This window comes from Lonchura striata, chromosome 8, assembly GCF_050655825.1.
Source record: "Lonchura striata isolate lonStrDom1 chromosome 8, ASM5065582v1, whole genome shotgun sequence".
Lineage (NCBI taxonomy): Eukaryota > Metazoa > Chordata > Aves > Passeriformes > Estrildidae > Lonchura > Lonchura striata.
This window is the reverse complement of record NC_140710.1, coordinates 4,565,350-4,585,442: the sequence shown is the minus strand read 5'-3', so window position 1 is coordinate 4,585,442 and position 20,093 is coordinate 4,565,350.

Genomic DNA, 20,093 nt, shown 5'->3' with positions numbered 1-20,093 from the left:
AAACTGTCTCAATGACCTGGTTGAAAATGCTCCGCGTGCAAGTGAAAAGTGAAAGAAAAATTAATATCTTTTTCCACGTCTAGACCAAGCCATTTTTATGGGCCACCCCACGGCTTTTGGCATCACCTTCAAAGCGTGAAGCCCTGATGATGAGCACGGGTGCTGGTGGGGCAGGTGTGTGGTGGCCACCGTGGGGCAGCAGGAAAAGGGATGCTGAACATGAGGTTGTGCCTTCCCAAAGTGAATCAAGACTCTGCTTTGATGGGATGGTACTGGAGGGATCTGGGTGTGTAACTGAGGAAATAGGGAGAGGCTTTTGAAAGGCATCACAAGAAAAAAAAGAGGAAAAAACAAAGCAAGATTGAGGCTCATCAAGAGATGAAGCATCACAAGAAAAAAGTGAAGCATGTGGCCCCACATGTAGGGACCCTCTGTCCATCCTGTCTTGCACAATTAGAGAAGAAAAAATGGAGTTTCACCCAGGGCAGAGCTCCAGCATCACTCCACATGTGAGCAGCAAGGGCCAGGCCAGGTATTTGTATACAATGCACAAGCCCCTGGGCTTATCTGCTCCCAAGCTTCTCTATCTTGGTAAGTCATTGTCCACCAGCCTCAAGAATTTCAATGTTTGCCAGGGCCAGGCTGGATCCTCCCCAAATATTTGCTCCAGCACACAGACTGGGTTTGCTGTAACACTGCTCGTCCCTCTGTGCCATGCAGTGCCAGGGGGATGTAAGGGAGATGCACAGCCCAGTTCTGCCATGGAGAATCTTCACTGCCTCTGCAACAAAACAAAGAGAAAAGAGGTTTTTCAGGCACAGCCCTGCAGTGCTGTGGCTGAGCAAGGTTGTGCCACATGGTGACAAAGTTTAATGGTTCTGTGGCAGCAGCCGCTTGAGCAGGAGGGGAGGGCAGGACTTCAGTGGGCTCTGAGTCCTGCAGCAAGGCTTCAAGTGGCACAGCACATCCACAAAATCTCACCAGCAGCCTTCAAAGCCTGCTCTTTGCTCCCATTTATCTTATCTAGTGCTCCACTGAAGCATGGATTTACATAATACACACCTAATATATTAATGTTGCTATTCATCGAGAGGACCTCGACACTGTTTTCTTTGAAAGTCTTGCCAGAAACGCTCAGGCTTCTTAAAACACAAGAGGGTTTTATAGCTCTGAAAAGGATTTGCTCCCCCATTTGTATTCTAAATCCTTTCACAGAGGCTGTTTGCTTCTGTGATAAGAGCCAGGCCCAAAAATTCAGGATTGGTAGGATCCACAGTTTGGGTTAGTAATGAATTACAAAACCACAGAACTCAAATTACTGACTCAGCATGAACCAGTTGTTTCACACCCCCTTTCTAGCTGCAATTCTTTCCCCAAAAATTATCTTGCAACACAGCCTTTTAATAGTGAAGCCTTGTCACACTTGTCACACACATTTCCATTTTCTCTCTAAGTGCACAAACTTCCCTTCTTGCTTCAGTTTTCTCTGCCACTTTAATTTTGCTTGGGACACTGGATTTCCAAAGGCTGAAGAAATGTCTGTAAAGAAGAAAAAAACTCTGTTCCAGTTATGATATTGGCCTTACTGCAGCTCAAATGACTTTACAGATGCACACAAAGTTGCCTTACAGACCACAGCATCAAACCACTATAATGAGGCTATTTTCCCTGTGAAGCCAAGCAGATTCCTTGGGATACATATCCAGGTTATCTTTTCCTTTATTGTGAAGGGGATGAAGAAATACTTGCTTTTACATGAAGTTTTGGGCATAAATTATTCTTCTACCTGAAGGTGGACTAAGAAAAATGAGAAGCATATTGCCCACTTTATTTTAAATAGTGACAACAACCAAACCTTGGAACACATTTTTGAGTATTGGGTTAGTGGCTGATCTTTCTACCTTCATGTCTTATTTTGTGGTAAAAAATATCTGGCTCAGTAGAGGAGAAGATGGAATTAGATGGCTTCAGCTATCCAGAGACTCAGACTACAGCATTAGGGGTGTCTTCTGATATTCAAAATCTGCAAATTTGCTCTGAATCAGGGATTATGAAAGAGCAAAGAGTAAATCCCTTTAAAATTGGCAGTAAATGTCAGGGGCTACACTTTAAACACACAAAGACACAGGTCCACTGACAGTCATTGCCCAACAGGCCACAAATAACTCCTGTGCTCCACCACAGACCCTTTATCTTCTTTATCAGAATTGCCAGCATCAAACACTGAATGTCAAAATCCTTCTTTTTCCAAACCACGAGATTGTTTTGAAACAGTGGGATTTGAAAATGAAAGAAAAAGACACCTCCCCCTCCTCAAAATGATTCATTTTGGGTTCTCATTATACCTGTCCTCACCTGCCCACATTTTCCCAGGCACGCTCCCACCTTTACATGCTCCTGCCTTCAGTAAATCTTTGTGCAACCAGCTGCTGGGAAAGTGGGGCAAAATGCTTTTGAGGTGACAAACATAAGTGCAAAAGCACAAATCTTACAAATCTGAGAAGGCACTGCTTTTGTTTGGGTTTGTTTCCTCAGGGACTGCCAGCCTGGCTGGCTCTGTGGCTGCCTGTGCTTCTTTGGGCACCTGACAAGCAGCCCAAAAACTACTGCTAGGTCATGATGGGCATAAGGAACCTGGCCCTGATTTTACTCTTGTCTACTTGGATAAAGAGCTCCTAATAATGGCCCTCAAAGAGAAAATATGAATCACAGAATGGTTTGGGTTGGAAGGGACCTTAAAGATCAACTTGTTCCACCCCGTGCCACAGGCAGGGACACCTTCCACCTTCCCAGGTTGCTCCAAGCCCTTTCCACCCTGGGCTGGGACACTTCCAGGGATGGGCCAGCCACAGCTTCTCTGGGCTACCTGTGCCAGGGCCTCACCACCCTCACAGGGAAGAATTTCTTCCCAATACCCCATCTAACCCTGCCCTCTGTCAGTGTGAAGCCATTCCTCGTGTCCTTGTCCCAAGTCCCTCTCCAGCTCTCTAGGAGGCCCTTTCGGCACTGGAAGGGGCTTTAAGGTCTCTTTGGAACCATCTCCAGGCTGAACACCCACAGCTCTCCCAGGGCTCTGCAGCCCTCAGATGATCTTTGTGGCTGGACTCACCCCAGCAGCTCCACGTCCTTTTATGGACACTCCACATGTTTTTTTCCTATTTCTTGACCCATTCCTGCTCACGTTTTCCATATTCAGGCAGCACCTTGGTGGCTGAGAAGCTGTTGTTCTCTGTATCACACACCCCACCTGAAGGCAAGAGAGAGAACACCCCGAAACAGAAGAAGAGCAAAGGAGAACAGAAGTTAAACTCACATGAAAAATAATTGCACAAAAAGGGAATCTTGCTTCCTAAAATAGGCTAGCACCAGGCTGTAACACGAGACCCTTTTGCTGATGCCAGATGAGGAGAGTGAGCTCAACATGACCGCCTGCCCTTACAAGAACTCAGCCTGGACAGCACAGAGCTCTCTGTGGCTCAAGACCTTTGATTTCAGAAGAAAGCAATAAACAGCACCTTGCTTCAAACGTTTCACGATCCATAGAAATTAAACTTGGCCAGTTCAAAGGGCTATTATTAATGTGCCTTCTTGTGCAGATATGATCTCAAGAAAAACACACATCTAGGACTAATAATAACAAATAATAGAGTTATTCATACAGCTGCTGCTTACACGATGGCAATTTCCCCATAATTGCAGGCACAGGGAACAGGCACACAAACAGCAGTCTGTAGTGCCTCTGCCTACTCAGGGCTTAGGTTGAAGCTATTCCTTGTAGGTACATATACTTTTGGGAAGAGAAGTATTTCAACCTCCAGCAGAACCTCCATTAAGCTCTCCTGCATCCCTGTCTGAAGCTGTGTTCACACCAGGAAAACACAAGGGAAAGAAAAACAAAAGGTGTGAGCACAAAGGTGTTTCAGAGGGAGAATGGTTTCTGGACAGTGGGGAGATATTCAGACCTGAGAACCCTTTGCTTAGCTACAGACACACATTTCCATTTTCTCCCTAAGTGCACAAACTTCCCTCCTTGCTTCAGTTTTCTCTGCCAGTTTAATTTTGCTTGGGACACTGGATTTCCAAAGGCTGAAGAAATGTCTGTAAAGAAGAAAAAAATCTCTGTTCCAGTTATGATATTGGCCTTACTGCAGCTCAAATGACTTTACAGATGCACACAAAGTTGCCTTACAGACCACAGCATCAAACCACTATAATGAGGCTATTTTCCCTGTGAAGCCAAGCAGATTCCTTGGGATACATATCCAGGTTATCTTTTCCTTTATTGTGAAGGGGATGAAGAAATACTTGCTTTTACATGAACTTTTGGGCATAAATTATTCTTCTACCTGAAGGTGGACTAAGAAAAATGAGAAGCACATTGCCCACTTTATTTTAAATAGTGACAACGACCAAACCTTGGAACACATTTTTGAGTATTGGGTTAGTGGCTGATCTTGCTGCCTTCTTGTCTTATTTTGTGGTAAAAAGTATCTGGCTCAGTAGAGGAGAAGATGGAATTAAATGGCTTCAGCTATCCAGAGACTCAGACTTCGTCATTAATGGTGTCTTCTGATATTGAAAATCTGCAAATCCACCCAGGAGAGGTGGCTGTAAAGTCAAGTCACCTCCAGGACCTGGACCTCAGCAGGGCCAGGGCACAGGAATTGGTGCAGGCAATCACACAGTGCTCTGTGAGGTGCTGAGGTCACCTGCAGAGTGCAAACAGGGCAGGGAGGGAGCCTCGTGCCTCTCCCGTGGCTCCTGCACCTCCAGGCAGCTCCCAGGGCCATGGAACCATCACCTCCTCACACCTTTGTGGGCATCTGAGCCCCTTCCTTGGTGCTGCCTCTCCTGAGGAACCTGTTCATGGCCATGGCATAGCTGAGAGGGGATAAAAGCAAATCATTTCCTAGCCAAGCTGGAGGGTTGTGGGGGCTAATCCCACCTTCCACCCATGAGAACACAGATGGGTGGCAGGGAGAGGTGCTGGGCACTCCCCCTCCTCATCCCACATCAGCAGGAAGACACCTGCATGGAGAAGAGGAGGGAAAATCTCCCAGGGAAGGGTTGTCTCTCATGGTGCTTCTGCTTTCTCCCAAATCCCATCAATGGCCTAGGGACAATTTGGTTTATTTAGTAAACACAGAGGATGATGCAAAGGTAATTCCCTTTTTGGGAAATGTTCTCCAGCTCAGAGCAGCTGCATTTCCAGTCACCCCAGGCTGCACAACTTGGGTGACACCAAGGGACCCCACAGAAAGATAGCAACGTGGGCAGCATGCTGTGTGTCCAGGCACCCACGGGGCTGGCAGCATTCCGAGGAAAAAGAGGGTGGGTTTGTGAAAGCATCCCTGCAGGCTTGAATGCACCTTGACTTGTGCATGGTGCCTTTGCTCTTCCCTCTGTGACAGTATTTTCCTGTCCTGGTGGTGGTGGAACAGACCTTGGAGGGGGCTGCAGCACAATGTGATGGCAGCAGGAGATGGGAAAACTCCACCTCCTCTGCCCTTCGATTGTTCCCCCCATCCAGATGGGATCCTCATTTTTTAATCCAGCTACCATTATCATTCAGAGCCCAGGACTGCATTTGGGAGCCCAAATTCCCACCTTGGATGCCATCTAGTGCTGAGTGCTGAGAGCAGAGGAAATTCCCAAAGTGCCTGGAGCTGCTAGGAGGAAAATCATCTCCATTCCTCTTCAGGGGCTGCTGACTCGTGCCAGACTTTATTTCCCAAGACCCCACTGAAAATCACCTGTGATTTGGGTTTGTGACCATTTCTTTATCTACCTTTCCTTTTTTGCTTTTTTTTCCTCTCTAGGACAGAAGATTTTCAGGAATAAGCAACCACATTTGCAGCACAGACTCAGGAGATGGGACACCTTTAAAAGGAAATATTTTCTGGAGTCATCCAAAATCTGTTTGGATGGTTTTGGTTTCCTGGAGATGAACCACCCAGCTGAAGGGCTGGAGTTTGTCCCTTTGCCAGGTTGCAGGGGCTGAGGATCCTCAGTCAAACCCCAAGATCCAGGCACCCTAAGGAAGAGGGCGGTGTTTTTTTCCCAATTTCAGCACTACCAATTTGTCCATTTCCCAGTGATGCTGCTTTGGAGGTTTACATTGGATATTAGAAAAATTTCTTCACCAAAAGGTTTACCAGGTGTTGGAATAGGTCATTCGAGGCAGCAATGGAGTCACCATCCCTGGAGGCATTTAAAAGATGTGTAGATGTGGCACTTGAGGACATGGTTTGGTGGTGGCCTTGGCAGTTTTGGTCTAGTAGCTGGACTCAGTGACCTCAAAGGGCTTTTCCAACCTAAATGATTCCACAATTTTATTATTTTTTTCCGTGTGATCTTTCCAGAACGGCCACCCCACTGATGAGCACAACACATGCCAGTCCATAAAGTCCTTCCACCAGCCAGACTCAGTTCCCAAAAGCATCATTGAGGTGAAAAACCTCCCTCCTCCTTCTCCTGCACACCCCAGAGCCCAGGAGCACACCCCTCCCACGTCCTGGGTGCTCTGCAGCCCCACGGCTCCCAGGGACCAGCCCAGCTCTGTCTCACCCAGCCCAGGTCTCACCTCTGCACTGCAATGCAGACATATCCTCAGGGCATGTCTATCCACCCTGCTCAGGCTGCTCTGGAGCTGGCAGGGAGCAAGTCAGGTCTGGTTTGGAGCTGCTGAGTGGCACTGGGGTGCAGAGCCAGCCCAGTTTGCCTGGGCACTGCGCCGACCCAGCAGCTCCAGAGCTCGGGGCCAGGGCAGGAGCTGCACAGAGCTGCTCCTCCACAGCTCCTGCACTGCTCCCCAAGAGCTGTGCCACACTCCCAGCCACCCCTGTCCTGCTTTCCTCTGCTTCTGCTGGCACCTTGACCTCCCAAAGCTGGCACGTCCCTGCTCTTTCTGCACCGAAGCCACCAGGAGCACTCCAGAGCCTCTGGGGTCATGCATGGCTCCTGCCCCCTAATTCAGTGGCTGATCATTTTGGAGAAGCTGAAATGATTCACTTGCAGGCTTGCCTGCTGGTTTATTAACTCCGTTTTTTTCATCTGCAGTTTCAAGTGGTGCAATTTTGAGATCAAAGCCCTGCCCTGCTCTAATGGCTCCGTGTAAGCCCGGCCTTCACTCGCACACGAGGCTCTGCCTCCAGGAAAGATGTGAGACTCAGCCCCAGCCAACGTGAACCCGTCCACAGAGAAGGCAAAACTGGACTAAACGTTGCTTTCACTCATCCCCATCCAGAGTTAATTGGCTTTAATGTGGGAAGAACATACCTGCTGAGCTGATCTCAGTCAGGCCCTGCAGTGTATTTAAGAAAACCCAGTGGGTAGTGCTGCCTGTGAAATAGCTGCACTTCCCCCTGGCCTGAGCAGAGCAGGAGTAGCTGGAGAGTGCCCTGAATGGGCAAACAGAGGGCAGGACACAAGGCAGGGGGCTGCTCCATCTCCCACCAGCAAGAGGAATGCTTGTGTTGGGCTCCTGGAGCAATGCTCAGCTCTTTCTCATCTTTGTTTAAAGATGTTGTGCACACTCTATCTTGTTTCTTCAACATATTTCCAACAGTCCCATGTGTGCCCTTTCCTCCCCTGCTTCTGCAGGATAGGAGGATTTTAAATGGGGCCATGGCTATCATAGAACCATAAAACAGTTTAGGTTGAACTTAAAGACCATCTACTTCCAACCTCCCTGCAATGGACAGGGACACCAGCCACTATCCCAGGGTGCTCCAAGCCCTGTCCAGCCTGGCCTTGGACACTTCCAGGGATGGGGCATCCACCACCTCTCTGGGGAACCTGTGCCAGTGTTTTACCACCCAAATCATAAAAAAATTTCTTCTGTATATCGAGGCTGAATCATACCTCTTTTAATTTAAAACCACTACTCCTTGTCCTGTCACAACAGACCCTGCTAAAATGTCTTTCATCTCCAATTTTTGAAGTCCCCAGCTAAGGTAGAACAGATCTCCCAGGCAGCTGGAGATGCTGGTAGATGTTGCCCAACATCATTCAAGGCATCAGGAGTGGCAGAACCTTCACCTGGGCAAACTCTGAAGAGTAACTTCAGGTGAACCTGCACAGAAGGGTAGTGAGACTTCATTTTTTGGTCATAGGAAAGCTTGGTTTAAATTGTTTAGGAATTGTTCTACAATGAAATGAAGCCAAATCTATCGGAAACAGGTGCTTTTCTGCACAGCAGTTCTGGGCAGGAGAACAACAGGGTATAGGCAGAGCCAGTCTCAGCAGTAATATTGGAATGTAAATGTGGTCTCTACAGGGCATGGTTGGAATCCCCAGCCTGAGGGCACAGGAGAAGATCCAAAGTGTGTCCCAGCTGGATCAGAATCAGCTCCCCCTTAGAACAGGGTCCCCTGAGCACTGCCCTCTCCCTTGGGTGCTGGCTGAGCCATCTGTGTGACAGCTCAGGGATCACTCTGAATCAGGAGCAAACCAGATGAATGAAATGAGCCTGATCTTCTTCTCACAGACCTATTCCATCATCCCTCATTTACAAAAAAGCACTCACTCTTTTTGTTCTCTCACATGAGCCAGCAAGCAGAAGCAGCATGCTGAAAGGGGTCTCTTTCCTGTTGGAAGCTGTGTTTATTTGTTGTGCTCAGTGCATTTGATGTGTGTGTTACTGATAAAACACAGGCTGTGGTTTAACAAATCAGTGCAGCAGTCCTGATCACAGCCCCTCTGAGCAAAGGGCTGCTGGATGTTTCCTTATCTAATCTTTCACACTCCAGCATTTCTTCATGGAAAGCATTGATAATTAAAAATGCAGAAGGGGGTGATCATGAGGAGAGATTAAAGAATTTGAACAAAACGTTGAAACAATTATAGCATTACATTACAGGGAACAATGTCTTTTATTAACTGGCTGCTGTGCAACAGTGCTGAGGGATCCCAAGCTATGGCTCAAAATCCTTCTGTGTTAGGTGACAAGAGCTGCTGTAAAAAGCAGACAGACTCCCTACAGGATGCAAAAGGCAGCCCAGCAGCTGTTTACGTCTCCAATTTATCTGACACAGATCCTTAATTTCTCCTTAGTTCATTGCTGAATTCCAAAAATCAATAAAAAGCTGCCTGAATCAAGATTTGAGGTGCTCTATTATTCGAGCTACTCTGCATTTTATAAAAAAAGAGATTTACATCAGATGATAGATCAGTTAAAAATAACTGGGAAATATCAAGTAATTATAAGTACATGTACCACAGGTTTGCATATCTTGAATACTGAAACGACTCTCCCTAAGCGGTGAGTCTCATTTTTTTTTTGCCCTTGGAAATATCATACACAATTCCTTCTGTTTCAATGGGGGTTTTGTTTTGGAAAGTTGCCTTAATAGACACTGCTCAGTGTTTATGTCAAAGAAGGCAGACCAAAACCCTCTGCTGTGCAGCTGGAGTAGGATGGGATATGAGGGTAGCTCTTGTGGGATTTTTTTTTCAGGATTCTGTGCTGGCTTTGGCTGAGGTAGAGTTAATTTTCTTTGTAGGAGTTAGTATGGAGCTGTGTTTTGGATTGTGCTGAAAACTGTGTTGATAATACAGAGCCTCATCCTTCATAAAAACAGCAAAGCCTTGGACTCCAAATGAAGGATAAGCAGCAAGGAATCCAGATTTTCAGCTATGAGTTCTGCAATAAAAACCCCACGGGTTTTCTTCATTATGGCTCAAGAAGCACCAGGGCTGCCTTAAGAGTAAAAATTGCTCCTACTGCACATGGAGATGCAAGAGCATCCCTGTACAAGAGCTCAAACCTGTCTTAAACTGCATAAGAAGCCTTAGCCAAAAATCCCATCTACCATTTACCACTTGTGTAGCTGCAATCACTTTAGAATGGAAAAAAGCAGCAGACACCATTTATTTATCATTTATTGTTGTGAACACAATTCCTCAATACAATTACACTCCTGCTAAAGAAATAATTCTTCCTAAACCTTCCCTGGTGTAGCTTTGAACCATTCCCACATGTCCTATCACTGGATACCAGGGAGAAGAGCTCAGCACCTCCCTTTATATCCCAGGAAGCTGATTTCAAATGAGACAAGCCCAACATCCTTAGCCATTCCTCATAGGATGTGCCTTCCAGCTTTGTTACCCTCTTCTGAATGCATTCAAGGACCTTCAGAAGGAGCAGGACAGCTAAAAAAATACTAATGAAAGAAACTGGACACTTTATAAACTGAGAATAAAGACTCACAGCAAATATGGTCAAGTGAACGTAGAGCACGAGACAATTGAGATGTAACACACAATGAGGAATTCAACAAATAAAAAAAGCCCTCAGAGTTAGGATGCATTAATTTGTTCAGCTAATCCCTCTGCTTCTATTTGCCCTAACTAATTTAATGCCTAAACAAGAATTTGAGATGCTGGCAGGGCAAGGAAAAGGCACACCAGAAGAGGTGAAAAGCATCAGAAGCAGATTTTTTTCCCACTATAACCTTTCGTATTTTCCAGCTCTACCTCATCACAGCCCATCATCACACATGGGATCACCTTCAGCAGCCGAGTTTGCAGGTTTCCCTACAAGTCATGCTGTCACTCTTTATTTTTCTCATGCTTGTATTGCAAATCAGACTTTCTCAGCAAAGCTGCTGTTCAGTCTCAAGGAGGGTTAAATGGTTTTCCAGCTGATCCCTGGCCACACTTTCTTTCCACTCTGCTCCAAGCAAGGGCCAAATCCAAGCCTGGCTCTGCTCCCTCTGCTTTCAGTACTACTCGATAAGTTCCTTTTGTCTGGAAAACCCTTCAGATTTATCTCCCACTCCTCCCATGCAGAGATAAGAGCCAAATCCCAAGCGCCTTCACTGCACATGTGCGACTCAGCTGGTGGGGGAGCACAGCAGAGCTCCCTCTCCACGTGCAGCCTTACGAGACCCAAATCCTCTGTTGTATTCCTGCTGTTACACAGCCCAGCCTGGTCCAGATCTGTCACTGGGTGACTCAACGAGACTTCATTTTGCATTCATTAAGCTTTGTCGCTGTAATTCCTGCACAGCAATACCTGCTGGTGAAGGGGAAGCCCACAAGGTTCCACGTACATTTGCACCTTCCAGATTTCCCCTCTCGGCCCAGCAAACTTGGCAAAACCATTTTGATTTCTCCTCAAGCGGGCTGTGAAAAATGAAGATTCTCAGCTGAGAGCAGGTCTCCAAAGACCTCTGCAGAGGATGGGAGCACAGCTCCCACGGCCACGCCAGCCCCAAGGCTCCCATCCCAGAGGGCATCCTCAGGCTGGAAGCATTCCATGGCCTCAGCAGAGCAGGAGGGATTACACCAGGATGGCTGCCTGACAGAAAGGATAAAACCAGACTAGGAGATCTAATCTCGAGGCAGCAGGAGCAGCTGATGGGAAGGCCAGCTGTGAAAATTGCTTTCATTTACACAAGCCACAAGAATGGGCCAAAAATGCTACTGGAGGATGATGTCTGGTATCACATGAGTTGGTTAGAAAATATTTGCAGGATTATTATAATATAGCATTTCTCCAATCAATCAGTAAATTCCTGACACAACACATACTGAAGTTCATGGGAAAAGCCAACTGCATTCAGCAGGCATTGGAGGAAAAAAAAGTGGAAAATTATCCTAATGCACAGGCTTGTAATAGGACACAAGTAAAATGATATCCCTGCTTATAAAAGCATCCATAGCAGGACTGTGAAATTAAATTGATGCACAAACACACAATACAGCCTAAGCAAAATATGATATCCCTGACTATCTAGCACTGCTGCTGCACACATCTAGTTAGGGTGTCAGTTAGGAACACAAAATAGAGACCAAAAAAATTGTTATTTCTCATGGAGGAGGTTTTGGGTTTGTTTTTAACATGGATGGTTACATTTATGTTTATTTTCCCAATATGCTGCTGGGTTAGTAAAGAAAGCATTGGAGAGAGGTTAACTCAGAAGCCTGGGAAACACGGAAGACACCCTTTAATATGTGTGGTTTGTGGTTAATCTCCTGATTGGTAAAATAAGAGTAATGTCCTTTTGGTGACGATACTTCGGCCCTTTGGCCCTAATTCACTGTGATTTTTCCATGGCAGTAGGTCACACGGGCTGGAGGGGAATTTCCCTTTGGAATGCTGCAAGTTGGTGTTTGCACACACATTTTAGAGGGTTTTGTATGCAGTCAGGTTGAACTGTGCCTCTGCTTTAGCTGATCACTGCCCATGGAAGAGGTCTCACCTCCCTATGGAAGCCAGGGAAAGCCTGGGTGTGCAAAATTCCTGGGAGCAGCAACTTCTTGGACAATGGCAACTTGTGCTAAAGCCTTGAGCAATTATTTCTCATCAGGGCTGCTGGATAATTAAGGCTCCTCTCCAAATGAGTGCGACAGCTCTCACACGTTCCCCACGGTGGCCGTGCCGAGCTCAGTGACCCACAGAGACAGTGCTGCTGCAGCCTCCAGCTCACAGCCACACTGGGATGCCACTCATGGAACCAAAATCTGTTTTGTGGCAGCCTTTAAAGACCATTAGAGGCATGGCACTCCTCATCCTCAAAGATGATCCTGCCAGGATTGATGTGCAATGAGGAGAACGCATGGTGTTCTAACAGTGAACAAAAATCTGAATTTCTGGGTGTACATCCCAATGCAAAGGCCCTTTTGGCTGATTTTTCCATGTCTAGGAGGCTCTGCATTTTATCTCTGATCTGGTTGGGTTTCAGGCTGATGCAACAGAAGGGGAAAATGTCTACTTCTCTTGTAAATAAACTTGCAAATAAATCGAGCCATCCAGTTGCCATGCCATCCTAATTCATAAGGCAAATTTACTCTCAGTTCCACCTCTCCTTGCTGTGCACAGGTCTAGGAATACATGAGAGACCATTCAGTGAATGTCTGCAACTTACACCCACTCCATCTTCATGCCACTGCAACCTACACACAGCTAGATTCCACTCCCCGGACACATTTTCTTGATTCATGTTCAAAATCTGAGTGAGTGAGTTGTTTTATATTTGTCCAGACTTTTTTCCCTGCCTTTCCAGATGCCCCATGGCTGGAACAAAGATGCATAAATTGTTTGGGAAGGTCCTGATGAACCCATGGTCACAGTGGGGGACCCTTCCCTCCTGGGAGGTGATTCCCCTGTCATTGATTGTGGATATCCAAAGTTATTCAGGCTGCTCTCTCAAAAGTATGTTCAGGGGGTGAGGGGGAGGGGGAAAATGTTCTGCTGTCAGAAATGGATTTTTAATTTGATTTTTAATCAACCATCTTGCTAATGCTACTGTGGTTTCCCATGTCTCCTACCAAAACTCATTCACATGATGAAACCTAAAATGCTTTTCTGAAAACTTGTAAGATATTCTTATGCATGAAAACTCTCAACCTTTTACCTTTTTTCCTCAGTAGTTGATTTATTAAAAATACTTAATCTCAACTGGACCAGTTCTTCAAGAACTCACCCCAATGGCTTCTGATAGAAGGGGAAGCCTCCATAAAATATCAGAGACAGAATTTCACAGCCATAACAGTGAGGGAAGCATCAAATCTAGGGACATAATCACATCGAGTTCCTGATGATCCATATAATGTGGGAGATTATTTAAAGTCATACATCTTCCAGATTTTTTTTTTCAATTTAATAATATTTTAAAGAAGCCACTCAAGCCTCTCCAACCAAGATTTCTGATGCAAGAACTCCCCACCGCAGACCCAAAATAGCAGAATTATGAGTGCTAAAAGTGTCTAGCGAGGCTTTTTTATTTTAATTCATATTTGAGAAAGGTTTCTAGCAGCTGGGGAAAGTAAGAGCTGTATTCATAAAACCCTTGGCTATTTGCCACACAAATGGTGCTTTTATTGAGCGGGGGGCAGTGGGGTGGGGGGAAGGGGGAATGTGCCTATTCCCCATCAGGAATGTGTTCCTCCAATTCATAAATCCTCCTCCTCTCCCCCAGCTGACTAAAGGAAACCTTTCTCAGTTTGCCACTGTGATGAGAGAGGGTGAGAGTGATTCCCTGAGAGTGCCAGGGCCAGGGAGAGAGAGGCATTTCAGTAAAAACAGCAGGGTTATTAAAAACACACACACACAAACAGGACTATGTGCTACAGCCCTGCCCGGGGACAACAGCGGGGACAAATCTGTCAAGGGTACAGCCAACCCATCATACTCACAGCCTGCCACCGAGTGTAATGCCCTGCCATAAATACAGACATTTTTCAGAACAGGTCTGAGAGTTTCCAGCTTAAAATGCCCTCTCAGACACAGGCGGGGAGGAGGAATGAGTTACGAGGATGGGGAACTGAAACACAGACAGATTGAGGGCTAAATAAAAATAATATAATGCCTAGGTTTGCTTAAAAAATGGTGATTGGAGGTGATATGTTGACATAACTGGAAATGGGACCAAGAACTCCTGATTTCCCCCAGGTAAAGCTTTGTCCTGAGCTGCAGGTACTAAGGCACAAGGCACTAAAGATGCTCCTAAGATGCAGAGGAATATCAGTCCCATGGGTTGTTCTGGGCTGAGTGGCTTCACAGCTCAGCCCTGTTAAAAGTGGAGCAGTTTGGGTTAACAAGAGAGGTCTAACTTTTGGCAGATTCCCAGGTGGGGAGCTTGAAAGCAAAAATAAAATAAAAGCCACTTAAGGATTAGGGCTTGGCAGCAGCCAAGTGGAAGGTTTGGATGGGGATTTTTTGACTTTAGCTCAGCTCCATTTCTCCTACTTTGGACACTCCAACCCTTAAATGCACGTAACCCTTGACAGTTTGCCCAGCATCCCACAGGGGCTGAACCCAAATCCTGAGGTCCTGGCTGAGACACGAAGCAGGCACTGGACGTGCAGGGACTGAGCTCACAGCATCCCTCCACCCCAGGCAGGAACATCTGCACACCACGGTCCCATCCAAATAACAGATTCTGACACTTCAGTAAGCCTCCCTTCCAGGATTTCTTCATTTCATGCCATCTGTGTGTGGTTTAATTTTAGCCCTATTCTTGTCCTGGCCATTGTGGACGTGGAGAACATGCTGTTCCTCCCTGTTTGATACAGAAAATCCTTCAGATGGGGCAAGGAAATAGTGGACTGAGGCTGCAAGGTCACAGATCTTTAAACAGCATTTCATATCAAGGTCAAAAAAGGCTGGATCTGCTGTACAGACCTAAACTCTTCCTCAGTCTGTCCCTGGAATAGAAGCTCATGGGTGCAACGTGAAGGGTGAGGATAAACTTCAAACTCCTCCTCAGCAGCAAGTGCTTTCCCAGTGGAGCTGGGATTATCTCACAGATTATGCCCTAAAAGAAAACATACTTGTCAAGCCACTGGAAAAAAATGCTACTACAAGCAGCCCACAGTCACTGATTTTGTGTTCACCCAGCTAAAAGTTGTCTTCCAGAATTTGCTGCTGAGGCTACGAAGTTTCTGTAGGAACTATACTGCCCACAACTTGTAAAGAAAAGGAGGGTGAAACAGTATGAATATGAAAAAATACACCCTGACCTTTCCATATAGCTCACCTCACACCCCATATTGCTTTTCACATTTGTGGACGAAGCCTAAAAGGTTGATTGCAGGATTGCACAAAAGGGATTAGTGCATAGAGAATCAGAATTTTTAGAGTTGGAAAAGATCTCTAGGATCATGGAACCCAACCACAACTATCTGCTTGAAAAATAACCCCCAAGCAAACCATCACACTAATCACAGGGCATATAAAAAGATAGGAGGAATTCATTACATTCTAATGGGTTGAGAAATCCAATTACTCATTTGTGCCCTTAATAAAATTTTATCCAGAAGTCTCATTCTCATGTAGGAGTAATCCTCTCAGAAATAATATCTTTCTCTTGCTGCTGGTTGGAGTGTTGTGCACCCAGTGCCTGCACAGGCAGGCAGTGTCTCCTCAGCAGCCTCCTCAAGAAACGGGTGTTTATCATGTGCATGCTTAAAATGTTCTATTTTCAATGCAAGAAATTCCAGCCTCCTTCCCCACTCTCATACAGAGTTTTCAGCTCACATCCCCACCAGAGCATCACATATGGCCATACAGATTTTCACCAAACACCAACAAGAGGCCCTAACAGTTTCTGGTTCCACACCAATTACATGTTTTGAATAATGCTGTTTGTTGTTCCATTATATTACACTCACAAGATTGTATTTGAATAACCAATAATTTTAATCACCTCTAGAAAAGTTAATTTCCAACACTGTAGCACAAATGGTTCAACATCTGCTCTTGCCTGCTACATGGGGTTTGATAAATTGCATCACTTACATAATATAAATGGGAATTGCTTGGTTACAAATCTAATGTGCATAAGCTGCCTCTGATGCATGCAGTTTCTCCAACATTCAAAAAATCCAATTTTACGTGTCACAGTTTACCCACTGCTGCATTATCTCATTAACTATCTCCTCCCAAAACAGACTGGAAATGCAAATCCTACTGAAAATCCACAGATTTAGGGCACTTAGAAGGGTTGGATAGCATGCCCCAGAAGTTGAGCTTTTGTGTTAACAGATGCACAGCATCCCTGGCATTTTTTTTGGTCACATTGAAGTGGAAAAATACAGCACCCAGATGTGGTGGCAGGGGCAGGCTGCTGAGGGGGGAGGCTGGACACAACTGGAGATGCTCAGCTGCAAACCCTTCTGAAGGCTCACGATGGTGACTGAAGGCATGTGTTGCAACAGGCAGCACCCAGCTTTTCCTTGGTGCTCTTCAGCATCCTGCTGCTCAGCCCTGCATTTCCAAAAACATTCCCTTTGAATATCCAGTGAAAGCAGTTTGGAGCCTGAGAGGAGCACCAGCAAACGTGAGCGTGAGCCAAAGGCTCTGTGGGAGCTGCAGGGACCCACCCGTGTTTCTCCCAGGACTCCTGCATCCCACAGAAGGGTGCAAAAAAACCCCACATTTTAGCACTCAGACCTATTTTCTCCTGTAAATGCAGCCTGGCAGCAGAGCAGGGAGAGGGAAGGGCCAGGTATTCCATGGCAGCTTTCCCTGTGCCATGGCACAGTCCCTGTCTGTGAGGAGGGTGGACGTGCAGCCAGCTGGGATGGGGGGCTCCTGGCTGGCACTGGGGTGAAACGAGGCACAGTCAGCAAAGCAGGAGAGGACAAGCCCTGGCAGGATGTATTTAATAAGCCCAAACCCAGAAAACCCGACTGCTTACTCGCAGTGTCTGAAAAAACAAGAGACAACTGGCCACAAAGGAACCGAAGGCATGTGAGGATGCCCTCCCCTAAAGAGAGACATGTATCCTGCTGCTCAGACAAGGGATTTCTCGATGAGCAGGCAAAAAGAAAATAGGAAAAGAAAAGATTCTCTGAGACTGCAAACACCCAGCCTCCAGCTGGACTGATCACTATGCAGTCTACATTTGATTTGTGTTTTAAATGAGCTGCAACGCTACTACACAAAACAGATCCTTCAGAGATGAATGTAAGCAGGGAGAGGAGATTTCTACCCTGCTTCACAGTCAAATACCATTTTGTGTGATCTGCACCAAAAATAAAAACGTCACTTTGCCAGACACTGGAGTCTCCATCTCCTAGCAACACGCCCCACCCAGCCTTTTCCTGAGACCCTTCAGCTCCTGCCTGCAGGCACAGCTCCCTTCCCCCGTGTCTGCAAATGAGGAACCCCTGGTACAGATACACACGCATATATGGAGGTTCTCAAAAGCCAGAGGGAAATTAAGTAAACCATCTCAAGCCTGAGCCCTGGCACTGCTTTCCAGGAGCATCCCGGGCTCTGCTCTCACCAACACTGCAGAGGGTGGAAGGCACTGACCCACCTTGGGACATCCTTGCTGCCAAGCAAAGGCCTTTCTGTGAGTCTCCTGCAAAGCTTAAGGCCCCAAAATACATCCTGTAAGTTAAAAACCTGATTAATATCAATCCGATGTTTCTAATAGAGAGCCTCTGTGTGTCAAGAGGCAGTGGAAACACTCACGGCATCAGCTTGCTCTGAGATTTAGTAAAAAATCTCTTTTTCAGCTTTCAGGAAACAAGTAGGACAGTGCATCTCCATGCAGCCACTCTTGTTAAACATATTAGTTTAGCCATTAAACAAACACCACTCGAGTTCACACCACTTTGTGTGGTGTTGCATTCAGGCAGAGCCAGGGCTTGCCAGGGCTGGAAGGGGAGATCAAACAAACCCCAAAGACAGAGCAGAGCTGCCCAGAGCTTGCAGAGTAGAGACTTGCACGGGCTGACAACTTTGCAGCTGCCTGAAGAAGGCAGAGCTTTCTCAGGCATTCCAGGAGATTGCAGCATTGTATCTTATCCAGAGTTTACTCTTTGTGAACCCTGTTTCTCTTATGCCTTCACGTAGATCAATTGTTCTGGTTGAACAGAGACGGTTTCATTATCCTACAAACGGTTTTGTGTTACAGCAACCTTCCTCTTCTACCCCCAGCTTGCTATTTTAGTTATTTATGTTATTGGATTTCTTGAATTAAGTTGCTGTTGTATTATTTATGATAGCACAGTTGCATAGGCTGGTCATTATTTTATCGGGGACCCGTTGTTTACACACACTGCTCCAGCTTCCCAAACAGCCCTTTATTACCTTGGAGCACAGACTGCATTTGTGACTGCCTTCTGCTACTTCTTGCAGCTGAATGAGAAACAAAGAGCTACAAATTAACACTATTAAAATGTGGCAGGACCACTTTCCAGATATGCTAGGTGCCGATTTTGGTGTTCAATCATGCTGCCTTTTTGGCAGAAGCATCCATCCTTTTTCTTTTTCTTTTTTTTTTTTTTTAATGTAAACAATCCATGTGGTCCAGGCAAAGTTTCTGTTCTACACAGGAGGGAGAACATCCTGCTTTCACTATTAAATATTCTGGAATTCTGGCTGAAAGTGTCCCTTAAGTGCACTTTGTCTCCCAGCCCAAGGCACAGCTGAGCCTCAGAGGGTGCATTTGGAGCCCTGCCCCTCACAGCCAGCATCCCTCCTGTGGGGACGTGCCCTCGGGGCCCAAAGCAGCTCCCCTGGCTGGTGAACAGTGTCACCAGAAGGAGGGATCCACCCAAGGAAGCAGCACCAAAAGCAGGCCATACCCCAAGGACAGTGCCACCCTCTGATGGGCACATCCCTGGGCAGGTGTGGCATCCCTCACAGCAGAGAAGGGTGCACCCTGAGGACACTGTGACCCTCAGGTGGCAGTCACTCCAAGGAGAGTGCCACCAGCACCTCTCTGACGTGTGCCACACAAGCCAGGCACAGCACAAGGAGGTCCATGTCCCCACAGCAGGCAGGTGTACCCCAAGGAGGGAGCAGCCCAAGGGTGGCACCACCCCAGGGAGGGTGTCACTGCACGCAGGGAGGGTGGTCCCCAAGCAGAAGCTGTCACTCCCAGGCAGGTGCATGGAAACTGAAGGTGCACACGGAGGACAGTGCCACCAGAGAGGATGATGTCCCTTGTGGCAGATGCTGCTCCGAAGGGGTGTCACCCCTGGCAGGTGCGTGGCAATAGAGAATGTACCCCAAGTACAGTGTCACTTGGGGGGGGGTGTCACCCCCAGGCAGGTGCCACTCTGAAAGGATGTCACCCCCAGGCAGGTGCACGGCAATAGAGAATGTACCCCCCAAACAGTGTCACTCTGGGAAGAGTGTCACCCCTGGCAGATGCCTCTCTGAAAGGATGTCACACGTGGCAGGTGCCTCTCTAAAAGGATGCCATGTCACCCCCGGCAGGTGCACGGCAATAGAGAATGTACCCTCTGAACAGTGTCACTTGGGGCAGATGCCTGTCTAAAAGGATGCCATGCCACCCCCGGCAGGTGTGTGACAACAGAGAATGTACCCCCCAAACAATGTCACTTGGGAAGGGTGTCACCCCCGGCAGATACCTCTCTAAAAGGATGCCATATCACGCCCAGCAAGTGCTTGGCAATAGAGAATGTACCCCCAAACAGTGTCACTCCGGGCAGGTGTCTCTCTAAAAGGATGCCATGTCACGCCCAGCAAGTGCTTGGCAATAGAGAATGACTCCTCAAACAATGTCACTCGGGAAGGGTGTCACCCCCGGCAGATGCCTCTCTGAAAGGATACCATGTCACCCCCGGCAGGTGTGTGACAATAGAGAATGTACCCTCTGAACAGT